Below are 16,711 nucleotides of genomic sequence, written 5' to 3' on the forward strand. Positions count from 1 at the left end.
TGCCTTCTCTCTCTCTTTCTGACTTAGTTCAGTGTAAACTGCTTTTGCATTTTTGAATTCACTTTGAATTCACTTTTTTTTTTACTTCACTTTGCAACAATTGAAGTCACTTGAAGGCAAAGAGGAAAAGAATGGTAATACTAGAGGGAAAGTTGGGCTTTCAAAGCACAACTGGAAAAGCGGGATGACAAACAATTAAACATGTATCTGCCAAGTTAGAGGAAGGGAGATGAACTAGCTGTAGTCTAGCAATAGATGAGTCTCTCTGTTCTCCAATGAAACATCCAATAAATACAATGCATTTGGAAAAATTATGGTTGTGAATTACATCATCTAGATCTATAAAGTTGTTAGTCTCATCTTAACCCCTTGAATCAAAGGGGTTTACATAAATGTTGACTTATCAAGGTACTCTGGATGTCATGTGTCTGCTCTAGATGATACTAACAAGTAGATCCTAGAATCTCCCAGCCATAGTACCCACCGATCAAGCTGGCTAGCAAATTTAGGTACCTGTAATCATTAAAAAATTAGTTTTCCAAGCACAGATTCAGTAAGGATTGCACATACAGTGATACCTTGATTTAAGAGTTTAATTCATTTCACAACTAAGCTCTTAACGCAAAATTCTCTTCTCTCAAAGCAGTTTTATTTTTGCATTGAAGCAGGCAGTAATCTCCCAAAGTGAACAAGAGCACGAGGCATGGAGGTCTCTCTCTTGAAGCCCTAAAGCCCTGTACTCTCACTCTAGTTGTCTCTTTGGGGCTAGCTCTTAACTCAAAATGCTGCTCTTATGTCAAAGCAAAATCTAGGTTGAGCAATAGCTCTTAACACAAAATGCTCTTAAGTTGGGACGCTATTATGTAGAGGTTCCACAATACATTGTAAAAAGGATAGTATATCCAGATCAGCAGTGCATACAAATGTTACCTGTTGGATAGGGTCTTCAGTATTAAATTGATGCCTGTGCTTTGCAACCATGCCATCATGAAAAGTAGAAATCCATGTATTATTTAAATAGCTGTTTTTAGAGCACATGACTTAAAGTATAGCATGTGAAGAAAATATTTCCATCAATGTCTGAAATAATTTATATAGAGTATGCTGTGTTTGTAAATTCCAAGCAACAATAAATATTGATACATTGTGCCTAGCTTCAGACATGCTTTCATTTTGCCTAAATTGTGGAAAAGAGAAACAATGGCATGTATTTATTAAAGCATACTTAATCCCAGTTTTTTTATGCAAGGATGGTTTTGAAATAGTCTGTACTCTTCTTTGTAAGAGAATATGAAAAGCTGAATATCACAGTTTGATGCTTTGGATTATTATTAATAGCATCATAGTAGTAATATTGATTGCCAATATTTTGCATGAGCTACTTAGTTATGTATGCATAACCAAATAACATCTTCTGGCCTAAATCTTGGAGCTCACCTTAACAGCTGGGGCCAGACTGGGTGTAGGAGCTCTGTTCTGCTGTCATTTGGGGTTCATTGAGATATGACATTTCCATCACCTCTCACCAGGGAGCAAATCTGTCATGAAAAATTGTGACAGTAGTCCTCCTTCTCATTGTTGCAGCCTTGCCCACTGCTAGGAGAGGAATGGAAACATCACCCTTGTTGTATTGGGATTGGCAGATAACAGATGTTCTTCACCTAATGTAGCTGCTGGCTGTTGAGGGATTTATGTAGTCTTATTGAATATGGAGCTGCTACAAATCCATACCTCTAGGTTAAGAATCCATAACTACAAAGTAGAATGCCAGACATTATTAGTGGCCGCAAAACATTAAAATATATATTTGCTAGGTAAAAGGCTGGATGAGAAGCTAGATATATTATGACAGAAATGTGCAACTAGCTTGCATAAGTGCCCACAAACACTGGGATTCTTTTAGCTTTACATTACTTTATTAAACATTAGATTTTTTAGCATTTTTGCTTATTAAAATGCTGCATCTACGTATAATAGCAAATGTGCATTTATGTAATATATGTGTTTGTATGTATAATGACATCACAGATTCATGCAGATGCATTCTGTGGTTATTCCTGTTGTTGATGATTTAGAGTAAATAGAATTATATTAAAGCCCTGCTCTGTGGCGGTTAGGTAATAAAGTCTTCAGAAGGACAAACCTGCCCTGTTCTGTGTGTTGAGTGACACTAAACAAATAATCATTGAGATTGGCAGTGCACATAGTCTTGGTCAAAGGACTTGGGGATGACAAACTGAAACAACAAAAACAGGTAGTTGGAATACACCAATAAAAAAAATAACAAGAAAGCATTTTTTTCCAGTAAAAGATAATACTTTTACTGTGTGTTATCGAAGGTTTTCATGGCTGGAAACACAGGGTTGTTGTGTGTTTTCCAGGCTGTATGGCCATGTTCCAGAAGTATTATCTCCTGACGTTTCATCCACATCCATGGTAGGCATCCTCAGAGGTTGTAAATTCTATGGTTTAACTATGCACTCAGTAACAAAGTAGTTCTTTTATCTCTCTCTTTGTATAAGTGCTGGTCCTCTGTAGTATTATAATAGAGGGTGATAACTTCTCACTATCTACTTTTAACACACAGTGCATGATTTTATGTATCTGTAAATTGAGTATACCTAAAACTGCAATCCTGTATGCACTACTCAGGAATGAGTCCCATTAAACTAAATAGGACTTCTGTCTGACACCCAGCTTCTGCCAACCTAGCAGTTTGAAAACATGCAAATGTGAGTAGATCAATAGGTACCACTCCGGTGGGAAGATAATGGCACTCCATGCAATCATGCCGGCCACACGAACAATACCAGCTCTTCAGCTTAGAAATGGAGATGAGCAGCACCCCCGCCCCCCAAAGTCAGACACGACTAGACTTAATGTCAGAGGAAAATCTTTACCTTTACCTTAGACAACTATAAGGGTTCTGTGTTCAGGTTGCTTTCCTTTTCTGTGGGTTTTTCTAGCCTCTTGATTCATTTGGGGCTTTTTTCTGTTTCTCTTTCAGTTCTGCAGTACTGTTTCAACTAAAACTATACACAGATTTCCTTTTGTTTCTGTAAATTAAAAGCCTATATAGCACATAGAAAATATTCTTTCCACAAGGAGTCATAATGGTTAACCTGCTAAGAAGCCCCCCTCCATGAAAATCCTACCTTGACACATTTCTAAATAGTGTGGAAAGCATGCCAGGTGGAACACATCCAAAATCTAGAGCAGGCTTTCGTGTGTGTTTGGAAGGCGGTGATTCTTTTAGCAACAATAGGCTAATATGACAAATTACTTTTACTCTTTAACAAAAGGGCTTAATTTGCTTCATGCTGTGATAGTCTGAAAAGCAGGAATAAATCGGAAGTGTGGGAGAGAGACCCTGACATCTTGAGCACCAAATGTGTTTGTTTAATAAAGCCTCTGTACAGTAACACATAATTTCTCTGCCACAAGAGAGCTTTTTTTCTTCTTGCTTACAAATTATTTGTCTTCGTCAAGTGTAGTCTCAGAAATTAGAGGCTTTGGCCCATCATGTAATTAGTGTTTTAAAAATAAAGCCAGTTTTTTTACAGTGTGGGAAGTGAGAGAAATACAAGCCACGTTTTTCTAATTATGAGGCTGCTGTAAAAAGCCTCTAAAAAGTGGGTGCACTTTGAAAATTAGAACATAGATGCAGGCTTTGTCATACAACCGTGGCTTATCTCTGAAGGGGATAAGTCTGCCTACCGGGATGAAGTGGATCGGCTGCTCTCGTGGTGCAGGGACAATAATCTGATTCTTAACATCAATAAGACCAAGGAGCTCATAGCAAACTATAGATAGAATAGACCAGAAATTCAACCCTTGGTCATAAATGGAGACCAAGTGGAGCAGGTGGCCAGTTTTAAGTTCCTCGGTGTCACTGTTAAGGAGGATCTGACCTGGGGCACCCATACAACAGCATTGGTTAAGAGGGCCCAGCAGAGACTGTATTACCAGAGACTTCTAAGGAACCAACAACTGAATGAAAAACTGCTGTGACTTTCTACCACTGTGCTATAGAGAGTGTCCTAATCTACTGCATCTGTGTGTGGTTTGGTAACTGCACAGTGGCAGACAGGAAGGCGCTCCAAAGGGTCACCACTTCTGCACAGAGAATCATTGGTTGCCCACTCCCCTCTTTGGAAGAATGTTATAGGTCCTTAAGAAAGCTCAGAGCATTCTTGGGGATCCATCTCACCCGGCATATTCTTTTTAAAAAAATTATTGCCATTTGGCAGATGGTACAGGATGACAAGGACAAACAGGCCAAGAGATAGCTTTTAGGAGGAAGAGGATTAAGTACATCTATATGTACCCTCGCTTAGCTGCTAACATCTGTTAATCTGATGTTCACCATCTCCTTTCCCACTATTTAGCTGTATTTTAGAGACTTTTAATAAGATTTTAAGGATTTAATATGTTTATAATTATGTGGATTGTGCAGTGTATTGTCTTGTTTACTTAAGTTGATTCATAATTTATTTAGTTGTTTTTGATTTGTTTATGTATTGTTGTCGGCATTGAATGTTTGCCATTGTTTATTTTGTTGTAAGCTGCCCTGAGTCCCATTGGGGAGATAGGGCAGACTATAAATAAAGTTTCATTCATTCATTCATTTTATCCTAGCAATGTGGCTATGTTGAACTCTATGGTTTCACACTGATGTGACATTGGGGGCTGTGTGGTGATGGTTGGGATGTGGATGGAGGCATGGATATGTTGTTTTTTGTGGTGTGTGCTGGGGAAGGCATTAATTCAATTGTGCAAGAGCACAATGACAATAAAACTACTCTATTCTGTATGCAATGCAGTCCTAAACCAGTTGATTTCAAAGTGGGCATCAAAGTCACAGTATTCCATGAGACTTTTCCTTCTAGTCGTAGATATCTGTAGCATTGCCTCCAGGGCCGTAGCCAGAAAAAAATTCGGGAGGGGTTTTGAAAATTTCGGGGGGGGGTTGAACCCCTAGCACGCACCCCTCCCCGCTACAAACCTGTCAATATCTGCTTGAGATAGTGCCTGGAGGGACTCTTAATGTTTTGCATCTCATAGACTTAGCATGGGGATTTGGTTAACCAGTTAAAATTCATGAGTAAACCAGATTTTTTTTATAACCTGAAAAATTTCGGGGGTGGGGGGGTTTGAACCCCTAAAACCACCCCCTCGCTACAGGCCTGATTGCCTCCTTATGCTGAGACCCAGTTTACCCCATGGCGTTACTTTTGATGCCAAAGCACCCTCAAGTACAAGTTTAAAAATCTTTACACTTTCCTATTCTGACTTGGGCAGTCTGAAAAAGCAACACAGTTATAAAACTGATTTATTTATTTATTTTTGAAAGTTGTTCATGTCAAATATTTCTCCTTATATAAATGAATTACAGGGTTTGTTTTACCATTGGAAGATATGGTTGGAAACAAATGGATGTTATCATTTTATGTCTTTGTTCTATTTTTTAAATTTTATTTCTGAATCAGAACTAATCTTTCAGTCTCTAGACACATATTTTCTGAGTTTTGCTTTCTTGTATTTGGGGATCACTTCAGTAACTGTCATGGTTTAATCACCTGGCAGTGAACCATTATGGTACAGAAATGTAATAAACCAAAGGAGGAGAGGAGGTGGAATAATTTATGTGACTTTAATAAAGCACTGGTACTGTTTTATTATCTGGGTGGAGGCCGCAAAAGGGCGCTAGAGAGAGAAGGATAGTCCATTTTACAGGGGGGAAGGCGGTTGAAGGATTAAACCATTTCCTCCTTTTTCCTGGTATCCCCCACCCATGCCATCATCATGGAAACAACCATTGTTTAAGATATGGGGGGGGGGGAGATAACCAGCAAAAATGGCGAAAATGGTTTTCCTCCTCCTCCAATTCCCCCCCCCCCCCAGTGAACTATCTTTCTCTGTCTAGGCCCCCTTTTGGAGTCCGCCCGGGCAATGGAACAGTACCAAAGCACTTATTTGTTTATTTAAATACCTTTTTAATAGTAGTCTTTTGAAGAATTCTAAAAATACTCTCTTTTACACGCAAACACACTAGACTTATCAATTGGCAAAAGAAGTCATGAAAAACTTATCAGTCTTTGTTTGCTGGTGTTAATTCTGGACCTACAAGGAGATCTAATGCAAAGGAATCTGGGAAAAACTGAAAAATTCAATCATACTCATGGCATAAATATACACTACTCTAATTACTGTGTGAAGAATGGGTGAGGTTAATGAAAAGGCAATGGGTAGGATATGAATACCAAATGTGTGTTGTCACCCTCTGGCAAATGATGAAGCTGTTCCTTTATTGGTTTTGTGAAACTTGTTAATTCACAATATTTTTAGATCTTTTTAAAGAAATTTGATTTAGTCCTTTTTTATGACAGCCACAACAAATAGCACCAGCACCATTACCATCATAAGCATTGTGTAAATTCTCTTAAACAGTTCAGCAACAAATAATTATGACTGTTAATTTTCTAGCAAAACTAAGCATCAAAGTTAATTTTCAACATCATTCTGTAAAAATAGAGGCAGAATGAAATAATGTAACATTTTCTTACATAATTGATTTATAGTATTTTCTCAACTGGGAATGTTAATAATTCAAAGTTCTTTTTTGAAGTTGCAGGATGCATGTATATAATGCATGCATCATCTCAATTAAAGAATTCACATATCGTATTAGGAGGAAATTGGAAAATTGTATGCAAAGAATATTAGATGTTTACATAAAACATATAAACACTTTTGTGAGGACTGTTACAAATAAAATTAATTGATGTGGAATTGAATTTTTAAGTCAGAACAATTTAAAACTAGAATGGAAATTAATAGGATTATAGTATCTAATTAGTCACAATAGTGAAGCCAGTTCAAAGAGAGGGCAGAAATCTTTGCAACCAATCTGCATGGCAAAGAGTCTCTTTCTTATCCATAGTTGTCAGCATTTCAAGAACCATCTAAAGAGGGTATTTTTTCATAACTTGGAAACTTTAGCCAAAGACTCTATCTTTCAGCTTGACCCAAATTGGATTAGTTTGATATAAACTTTTAAACTGAGGGCCCTTCCACACTGCTCTTCTATCCCAGGATCTGATCCCAGATTATCTGGCAGTGAGAACTCATACATTCCAGTTTAAAGCAGATAATTTGATATCAGATCCTGTGATAAAGAGCAGTGTGGAAATGTCCTGAATAATATCAGTGCTATATCTCAATATACATTCTCTCCCGATCCAGCAAAAATCTCATACAATAGGGAGGTACATGTAAACAGCCTTGTGTGCACATAGATTATACGAACCTATTCTAGACACATTACAATGCATGTTTTAATATTCATCCAAGCTTCAATGAATTGTCCAGATGCAAGCTTTGAAAGAAAAAGGAATGCAAATTATTGCTGATTGATCACAATTGCAACTTGATCTAAATTTCTGGTAGTGTAGTTGACAATGCATTGTAAACAGGCAAAAACAAAAAGGGCTTTTTTTTGCTAATAAGAAAAATGTCCTTCCTTCTTTATCAGTAAGTTTCTTATCACCAACATCATCACTGAGATTGTATATTATAGTATAGAGGAGTAATGTTTAAGTCTGCTACACATTTTAAATTACCATATGTAAATGTAGGAGTAGTTCAAACCAGTTTTTTTTATATATTGAAAGAAAATTGACTTGAACCCCCAAAAATCAACTTAATCACTATAACTCAAGCTAGTCATTAAGTATCAAGCAAAATGTCTATCATTGTTCAAAAAGGAAGAGCGGAAATGAGTACATTCCACTTAAAAGGTACTTACATTATTCTAAAATGGTATCTGGAAAAACATTAAATTCCAGGTCAGCATTTTCATAAATGAAGGGAAAGTATTATTTGATGGGTTTTTTTTTTTTAAATACATCTTCTGTAAGCATGGTAAACTATGTTCACTACAAACCAAATCAGTTTACAGACAAATTTAATTGCTTTCATTTCTAGAGCTGGGATCCAACAAATTGTTGGATTCTTTTAATGGAGTGGGGATTTAATATTCCTCGCCCCCTGCTGCTGGTACACATTCACTTCCACCCAAAACCAGTCCTGAGGTTTGATGGTCTGTGTGGAATGATGTTGGTTGTGATTTGGGGAAGAGAAAGTAAAGTTTCTGTGAAAACTACAGATCACTACAGCATGATTGCCGTGCGGGGCATGGGACAGAGACTGTGTTGGTCTCCATCACGGATCATCTTCGTTGCCAGCTTGACCAGGGAGGGTCGGTGCTGCTTGTATTATTGGATCTCACAGCAGCATTTGACACAGTCGATTATTAATCTTTTGACCCACCGCCTCGCCATTGCTGGAGTCAGGGGGACAGCTTTAAATTGGCTGGCCTCCTTTCTTCACAACCATGAACAGCGAGTGGAGAGGGGAGGCCTGGTCTCTGAAATGTCTCTTCTACTTTGTGGGGTTCCTCAAGGGACCATTCTCTCCCCTCTGTTGTTTAACATCTATATGCAACCACTTGCTGAGCTGGTTTGAGATTTCAGGCTCGAGTGTTACCAATACGCTGATGACACTCAACTTGTGTTGAAAATGGAAGTCTGACTGGACTCTGTACCCGATAATTTTCGTCAGTGCCTCGGGGCCGTTACTGGTTGGTTGCATGCCAGCAGGTTGAGGGTGACTCCAGCAAATATGGGGATCCTATGGCTGGGTCGACCGGGCAATGGGGATATCCAGTTGCCTGCCCTGGATGGCGAAGTGCTACACCCATCTTCATTGGTAAAGAGTCTGGGAGTCCTTTTGGACCATCTGCTGACGATGGAGGCCCAGGTCTCTGCCATTAGCAGGACTGCTTTTTTTCATCTTCGGCAGGCTAGATGGCTGGCCCCCTATCTGTCTAGGGACGACCTAGCTATGGTGATCCAGGCCATAGTCATCTCAAGACTGGACTACTGTAATGCCCTCTACATTGGCCTTCCTGTGTCGGTGATCCGGAAGCTCAAATTAGTGAAAAATGCAGCTGCTTGGCTTCTTGCGGGAGTCCTGATGAGATGCCACATAACACCAATTTTACTGCAGCTGCGCTGGTTACCAATTGAGCACTGGATCACTTTCAAAGTGATGGTACTTACCTTTAAGGCCTTACATGGTCTGGGCCCGATGTACCTGAGGGACCATCTCAGCCACTACCAACCCCAGAGATCCCTCCATTCTGAGGACCAAGATCTACTGGAAGTTCCCAGTTTTAAGACCTTGCATCTAACAACAACCAGACACAGAGCCTTTACAGCAGTGGTGCCATCACTCTGGAACAATCTGCCACCTGAAGTTCATGCCTTATGGGACTTATCAGCCTTCCGCAGGGCATGTAAGACACACCTGTTTCAGCAGGCTTTTGATTTCTGTTACTGCTATTTTTAAATTGTTTTAGATTTTAGCCTGTTTTTGTAAGCCGCCCCGAGCCCTAGGGGAGTGGTGGCATATAAGTTTGAATAATAAATAAATAAATAAATAAAATGATTGAAAGCCAAACTATATTTAATACACACAAAAGCTACCTGTATATCTGCAGATTATTTGTTGTCGCGTCCACTGCTGCCTTACCCCATTTTCAGTAGAAACTTTAATAACACAGGTATCTATCTTGATCTGTATTCAGTTAAGTCAGACTTGACAGTGGTCAGTCGTTTGAGGAAATCAAACCAGCAAAGTGGCTGGACCTGGCCATGTACTTATTCTCTCATTCATTCATGTGGACAGGAGATTGTAAGAGCATAGGACTAGGGAGTGGGAGGAGGAAGTGTGAGTGGTGTGCTGTCTCTGGAGCAGATTGAGGGACTGGGGGTGAGAACAGAGCTGGAGCAGTGGAGGAAAGAGGGAAAGAACAACAGGATGGAGCTGCAGCAGCTGCTCTTATGATAGCAAACCTAGCAGATCTGGGCTTAATGTGAGGTGAGATTTATAAGTCCCTATTTAAACCCAGACCTGCTGAGGCTGCTGCTATAAGAAGAGCTGCCACAGCCCCTTACCATTCCCCTTGCTTTCCTCTTGTTGTTCCTGCTGTCCTACCTACTGATAATCTCTGCATCCCATCCCCAGTGACTGCACAGTGATGTGCAGTCTCCAGAGTGCACATCATTGTTCACAGTGAGTGAACAGGGAATGCATATATAATAATAATAATAATAATAATAATAATAATAATAATAATAATAATAATAAACTTTATTTATACCCTGCCACCATCTCCCCAATGGGGACTCGGGGCGGCTTACATGGGGCCATGCCCGGGAAAAATACAATATAACAAAATAAAAACAACATATCATAATACAATTACAATAATACAATAAAGGATCATATACAGTACAAACAAAATCCAAAAAGCAATATAACAGGGCGGACTGCATGAATACTCAGTTAAAACTCGGGGTGAGAAAAGGATAAGAATAAAGCCACAGGGAACTAGGGAAAAGATAGCAGACAGTCTAGAGGATAAAATGGGGGGCGTAACAAAAAGCGTGTAACAGTTACTCTCCGAAAGCACATCGGAAGAGCCATGTTTTTAGATCTTTCCTAAAGTCTGAAAGAGTGGAGGCTTGCCTGATTTCAATGGGCAATGAGTTCCACAAACGGGGGGCCACAGCAGAAAAGGCCCTCTCCCTTGTTCCCACAATATATGGTTGGATTCCGCCACCCCACTAGCTTGATTTCATCCCAGATTATGTCTGACTTAACTGAATACAGCTAACGATGGATACTGGTGTTTTCAAATTGTTTTTAAAAAGATGTAGGGCAGCAGCAAAGATGGTGGCATATAATCCACAAATAATCAAATCATGGAAGTTAAACCCAGAAATGTGGAGTATATTGTACTTCTTGTTAGATTAGCAGTCTTAGGTTTTATTTGGCAACCAATATCAAACTAGCAAATTAGTTTAAGGAATCTGGCAATATTTTTTCCTTGAGTAATTATGTGGCTCAAATAATTGGTGGGATGAGAATTCATATCAGAGCAACGGCTGCATTGGAATGTAGCAATAAACAATAATTTATTGTTATGGAAATGAACTGGTGTAAATAAAGGAATAATAAGTTTCTCTTTTGTTCTTCCCTTTCTCTGGAATAGCCACAAAGAAAAGACTAAAAGCATTTGCTTTTATTTTTAAGCAACCACAACTTATTTATCCAGTTGTTAATGCTAATTAGATTACTTCTACTGTAACTATGACCTTTTAAAACTTGTTTGGTTACAAAGCTGTTTTATTCCAAAAACCTCTATTAAAGTTAACCACAGTTTAGGAATCAGGCAGATGATAAACTGTGGTTAATTGAAAATGAAATGCTCTTTTTCAGCTCTTTACAGATATTCCAGTAGAGGAGAGAAAGAAAGAGATTTGAGGTAGTTGCATACCATAATATATATACCAACTATATACCATAATTTATTGTTAGGTTTGATTGCAACAGTGAGTGAAAAAGTAATCAAATAGTCCCAGCTAGGGCATTCACTTTGAATCCCTGAAACTTATATATTGACTTACCAAGTTGCCATTGCTTCAGTGGATCCACTTCGGTTATTACTAACAACTGGATTCTGCCAAAAGAATTTATATATTTATTTTGGAACAAATTTGGAACAAATCTGTTATACATAAACAGCATTTAAGGGATTGCAACACTGGATGCATACCTTCTGCAATTCTTACTCAAGCAGTTTGGCTCCTGGGTTCTAGACTTTTTCATACCAGTGGCTACAATGAGAGTGTTTACACAATTTTGTTATATGCTTTTAATGCTTTAATTAATAATATCTCATTAAAACAACAACAAATCATTGCCAAAATATTTCTTCTTCTCCTATGAATATAGTTAGTATCCTGGGGTTTCAGAGTAAAAACATGGCATTTTAAAATGTCTCCTCCTTATTTATGCTGTGGCTACCACATTTGTATAAACAGAAAATTACTCCATTCATGCTTTATTACCTCTTCTTTTGTACCACAGCCTTGACCTCAGTCATCATAAATTGAGAAATAGTGGGGAACTAATGGAGACAGATGGGAATATGGCTTGCCATTTACTCAAATTGGTAAAGTAATTAACCTCAAGGTGCTGGTTTGCAAGAAAAATTGTTGGAATATCTCAGGGCACCAGTAAACAGACTCCTGCTTTAACCACTTCTGACAACTGCATCATAAACTAGACTTATTCTGTTCAATTGACCTGTCAACGTCTTGAGTCCAAATAAAGATTTGTATTACAATGTACTTGCTGAGAAGTGGGAGAACACTACTGCTGTTCTTTTCAAATGGATTGCTGTTCTCTCCCTGCTAGATGTGAGCTGCAATGTCATATATTCATTCTTAAGCCATTATATTCCTTAGAAATCTTCCACTACTGATTGTGTGACAGCTTTGTGACAGCAGATGGTAGTCATTTGGCTTCAGAGAACAAAATGAAAAAACATGGGCCAGACTGACTGGGCTCATTTAAAACGGCGGTGGACAGAGGCCAGATCAAGATTTTATTTATCAAGGGACGTCCTGTAATGAAGCGAGTTTCTTCTTGTCCCCAATCCACCACACACAAACACTCTGTGCAGCTTTCAGTCCCATATTAGAAAAAGAGTGATTTTTTTTGCAGACTGTTACACAATTCAAAGGTTATCTCACAAACGGGAACATTTGACCAGTGCATAGCCTTCCATCTGACAGGTTTCTGTTTTTTTGTCTCCCTACTTCCTTTAATAGTACATTTTTGTAGAGATTCCATTTCCACATTATCAGCCATAATGTTAGTTCTTTGTAGCAGAGAGTTGAATCTTTAGGGGGCTATTAGTGAGTTGGCTCACATGTTTTCTGCTCAGGAAGTGGAAGACTTTTGATCAGCAAAGTCTTGTGCAGCTCTTTGCTTCGCATGTTTTGATTTGAAATTGAAGCAACCATAATAACAACAATAATCACCTTTTTTAAAAAAAGGATGTAATAAAACATATCAGGAAAACATATGTCAAGGAAACATATGGAGCAATTTTAGTACAGAATAAAATTTGCTGATCAAGGCAGATAAATTGGGCAAAATATAATGAGTTACAAAAGAAATATTTCATTCATAATTTCTACTTTCTGATGATTGTCAGGGGATTTCATAGAGACCTATAATGTCTAGTATTGATTCTGATCTCCTGCTGTCCTGGAGATGTCTTTTTTCCCCTGAAAGGGCTCTGTGTCCACTATCTAGGAAGTCCTATATGACCTTAAATAAAAAATAAATAAAAATGATAACTCATAACAAATGTGCATCTAAGGCTGATGGGGCGGGCGATGGATGACTCTTTCCATCACAACCTATTTTAATGAAACTAGTCCTTACCAATGGTGATTTGATATATCTTCATTTTCTGTTTGAGATTATCTCTCTTGGTCTATTCTGATGAGTTCAAATGCTATGACAAAGATAATTTGTCAGTGTCACTCCTGGTACTACATTTCCATGATTGGATTAAACATTTGTTAATGTGCAATTAATAAAGAAAACATCATATATTATTTTTGCAGTGATAAGTTGCAGTGGTTTACAGTAGTGAATACTCTTCCCTTTATCAGGCAGACTTATTGTTTCAAAATACAAAAAATCTCACTGTGTTATTTAATCAGCTTTCGCTAAACAGATCTTTTATTTCTTTGCTTCTCTTATCAAAAGGCAGTAATTCTGGCCAGCTTTTGCTAAACTGTACAGTACATTTCATTGAAGGAGACATTGGGATCTGTATATTATTGTTCTGGGGTTGTTATAGAGCACAAAAAAATATTTTTAATCCTGGAGAGGTCTCACAATTAGGTACCTTGTTTTCTGCATTTTTAAGCATTTTTGCTTTATAATAAGACAAGAAGTACAGATGTAAGTGTTGTAATTTAATCATTTTATTGCTATCTTTGTATATTTTGAGGAATTAGGTATTGTACTCTTGGGAAGCCATATTTTATGCCTAGTTGGGAAAATGAATAATGTAACAATATGCAAAATGTAAAGTTTTAGAACTTCACTACTGAGTAAGGCATATAAACTAATGATCTAGTTAAAGTCCCTTGTGCACCATAATAAATATGGGCTAAATTTGTCATTATAGCTTTAGACAGAGGTTTCAGGCAACAGATTTAATTAAATCCTTTTTTAATATTCATACTTCTAAACTGCATAATTCTGTTCTACTGTAAAATTGAATGCTATATTAAAACAAACAAAACGGCAGATTACTAAATGGATATTAATGTGAAGTCAATAAGCATTTAATTCAGAGGAGAATATTGTGATGAGACCGTCTGCTCCATCTAGTTCAGGAGATCTTTGCAAAGATGCCTACTCCTTGTGCACACAGCCTGCTTCCCGTTTTAATACTGACTTTTGTCACAGGGGTTAATTAGTTATTTATGGAACTCATAAAGGACACAGGGGGAAAACAGGATTCCTTTTTTTGTCAGCTATTAAGAAGCAGTGATTATTGAAACTCTAATTTAGAATACATATGAACCAAGAGTTAGTTGGGACTATTTTAATTTTCAATCAGGGATGTTAATAGTCTCCAAATACTGAAGCATAATAAGAATGGCTGTTTTATTGTAAGAATGCTTGTTCTTCCACTGAAAAACAAAAAGTCATGTTTTATATTAACTGATGCTAAACACCTTTTTCAACGACTCATCCAAGCTCACATACAGATTTTGTAACACAAACTGCCACCTTGGCAGCAAGTCCTGCTGAAAGCATAAAAATATGCAAAAGCAGACTGGTAGTCTTCTCAAGGAGAGAATATTGAGGCTAGATACAGCCATACCTCTTTAGTTTTGTGTGTCTGCCAACTTTAAAAGCATTCTTAATATGAAAAGCTTAGGCTGGATTTATATATTCCTAATGTGTAACAACACATTGAGAGCTTATTCTTCTAGATCACTGGTTCCCAACCTTTTCTTGACCAGGGACCACTTTGACCAGTGACCACTCTCCAACATTAGTACCAAAAGGATTACGAATCAGTTTTTGGTCAACTTTGGTTTGGTTATTTGGGGTGCTGATTCAGAAAATTGCATTGGATAGACCACATCGGCTCTAGTTTCTGATACAGAATATATGTCATACAGTAGTCGCCATCTGCTTACCCAAAGAAAACCATCTTTTATAATCTAGATCTGATGTGGTCAATGCACCCCAAATAACCCCAGGAATAGGCCTAAAAATGAAGACACCAAGGCACCCCCACTTCCAGTTGCCACATGAAACAGCTCTTTTCAGGGGGAGGGAGGAGGAAGAGAAACAGCAGTCAGGAGGCTTGTTGTTGCACCTTTCGAGCGTAGTCAGTTTCTCCCTTCCCAACATCCCCTTTGCCTCAGCACTATAAGAAGTTTTTGCAAGACCAGTCACTCTGTTGCAACGGTATAGTGACGGTGAAGCAGCGGACCATATTTTAGTTCTTGAGGATCACTGGTGGTCCATGGACCACAGGTATCTAGAACCACTATTCTAGATAAAGTTGATTTTGGATTGTGTGCATAACCATTTTCCCCTTTTGCTTTTGAAGGAACAGAGTTGGATCCAAAGACCCCATCAGCAGAATTCTGCTCTCAGTATTTTCACCTCACAGGTGACATTTCTACTAACTTCACTTTTCTGTTGCAACCACCCAGTACTGTCTGGTAATACCAATAGTGGCACATCTTAATTAGTTAACTTGATTTTACAAATGTGGTCATATTTTTCAACAAAAAAGACTCACAAATAATCTCACGGGTTGCTTCTGTCATCTGTGTTCTATGCTTTCCCTCATCTGCTTTGAGAACACTAGTTATAGAACAAAGTGATAACCTTTTAAACTTGGTTATCAGTTCTTTTACACTCCAGATTCGTGGGGGCTTTTAGCAATCACAGCAATTTTAGCATCACCTGACAAGCCACCCTCAACCTTTCCTGCCATCTCCTATAGTGAACATGCATTGAGATGCCTGGAAACTTATATTTTCAAATTAACTGTGATTATGTTTGAACCCAGAAAGGTTTATGTTACTCTGCTAATTTGGGGGGTATGTGTCTCTGAACCTACTTCTGAGTTTTCAGTGTAGGCTCTTCAGAGACAACAAATGAGTAGTAGAACTTACTGCAGGTTGGTAAAATTGTTTCCATCTGGAGCCTGGTTCAGTTTTGTAAAGGATGACACACTACTATTTGCTTGCCAGACAACTGACTTCCTGGTTGAATTAGTTGCTTGCTTAGATGAAAAAATAAGGACTCTTGTTCTTGATGATGGAACATTTCCATCACTTTTCCTGAAAGGGGACAGGGTCTAAGCCAGAACAGTAGGGAAAGACATAGGAAAGTATCAGCTTTTTTATAAGAAAAAAGGACTTATCACAGAAAGAAAGCAGACTGGGCTATATGAGAGAGAACATAATAAATATCAAACCAAAGGCATTCCAGCTCCAAAGTATCTTATGGGAAGCCTAGCAGCAGGACATGAGTTCAGCTGCATCCTCCATATTGCATTCCCCAGCACCAGATATGCAGAAACATATTGCCTCTGATGCTCTGATATATAGCCAATGGGGTGGCTAGCAGCCATAGATGACATCTTCTATTAAAGAAATACATTGAAGGACAAGGGAGGCAGAGGGAATAAATCATGAAGGATATTTGTTACCTGCTTGTAATCTGCTGAGATAAAGAGTGA

At 38.3% G+C, this 16,711-nt stretch overlaps 1 protein-coding gene across 19 annotated transcripts in view; it reads left to right on the plus strand.

Moving 5' to 3' along the window:
• npas3 (neuronal PAS domain protein 3) overlaps positions 1-16,711 on the plus strand; it is an 835,855-nt gene that overhangs the window by 605,252 nt on the left and 213,892 nt on the right. The gene's annotated exons all lie outside the window — the stretch shown is intronic.

This window comes from Anolis carolinensis, chromosome 1 (genome assembly GCF_035594765.1).
Source record: "Anolis carolinensis isolate JA03-04 chromosome 1, rAnoCar3.1.pri, whole genome shotgun sequence".
NCBI classification, from domain to species: Eukaryota; Metazoa; Chordata; class Lepidosauria; order Squamata; family Dactyloidae; genus Anolis; species Anolis carolinensis.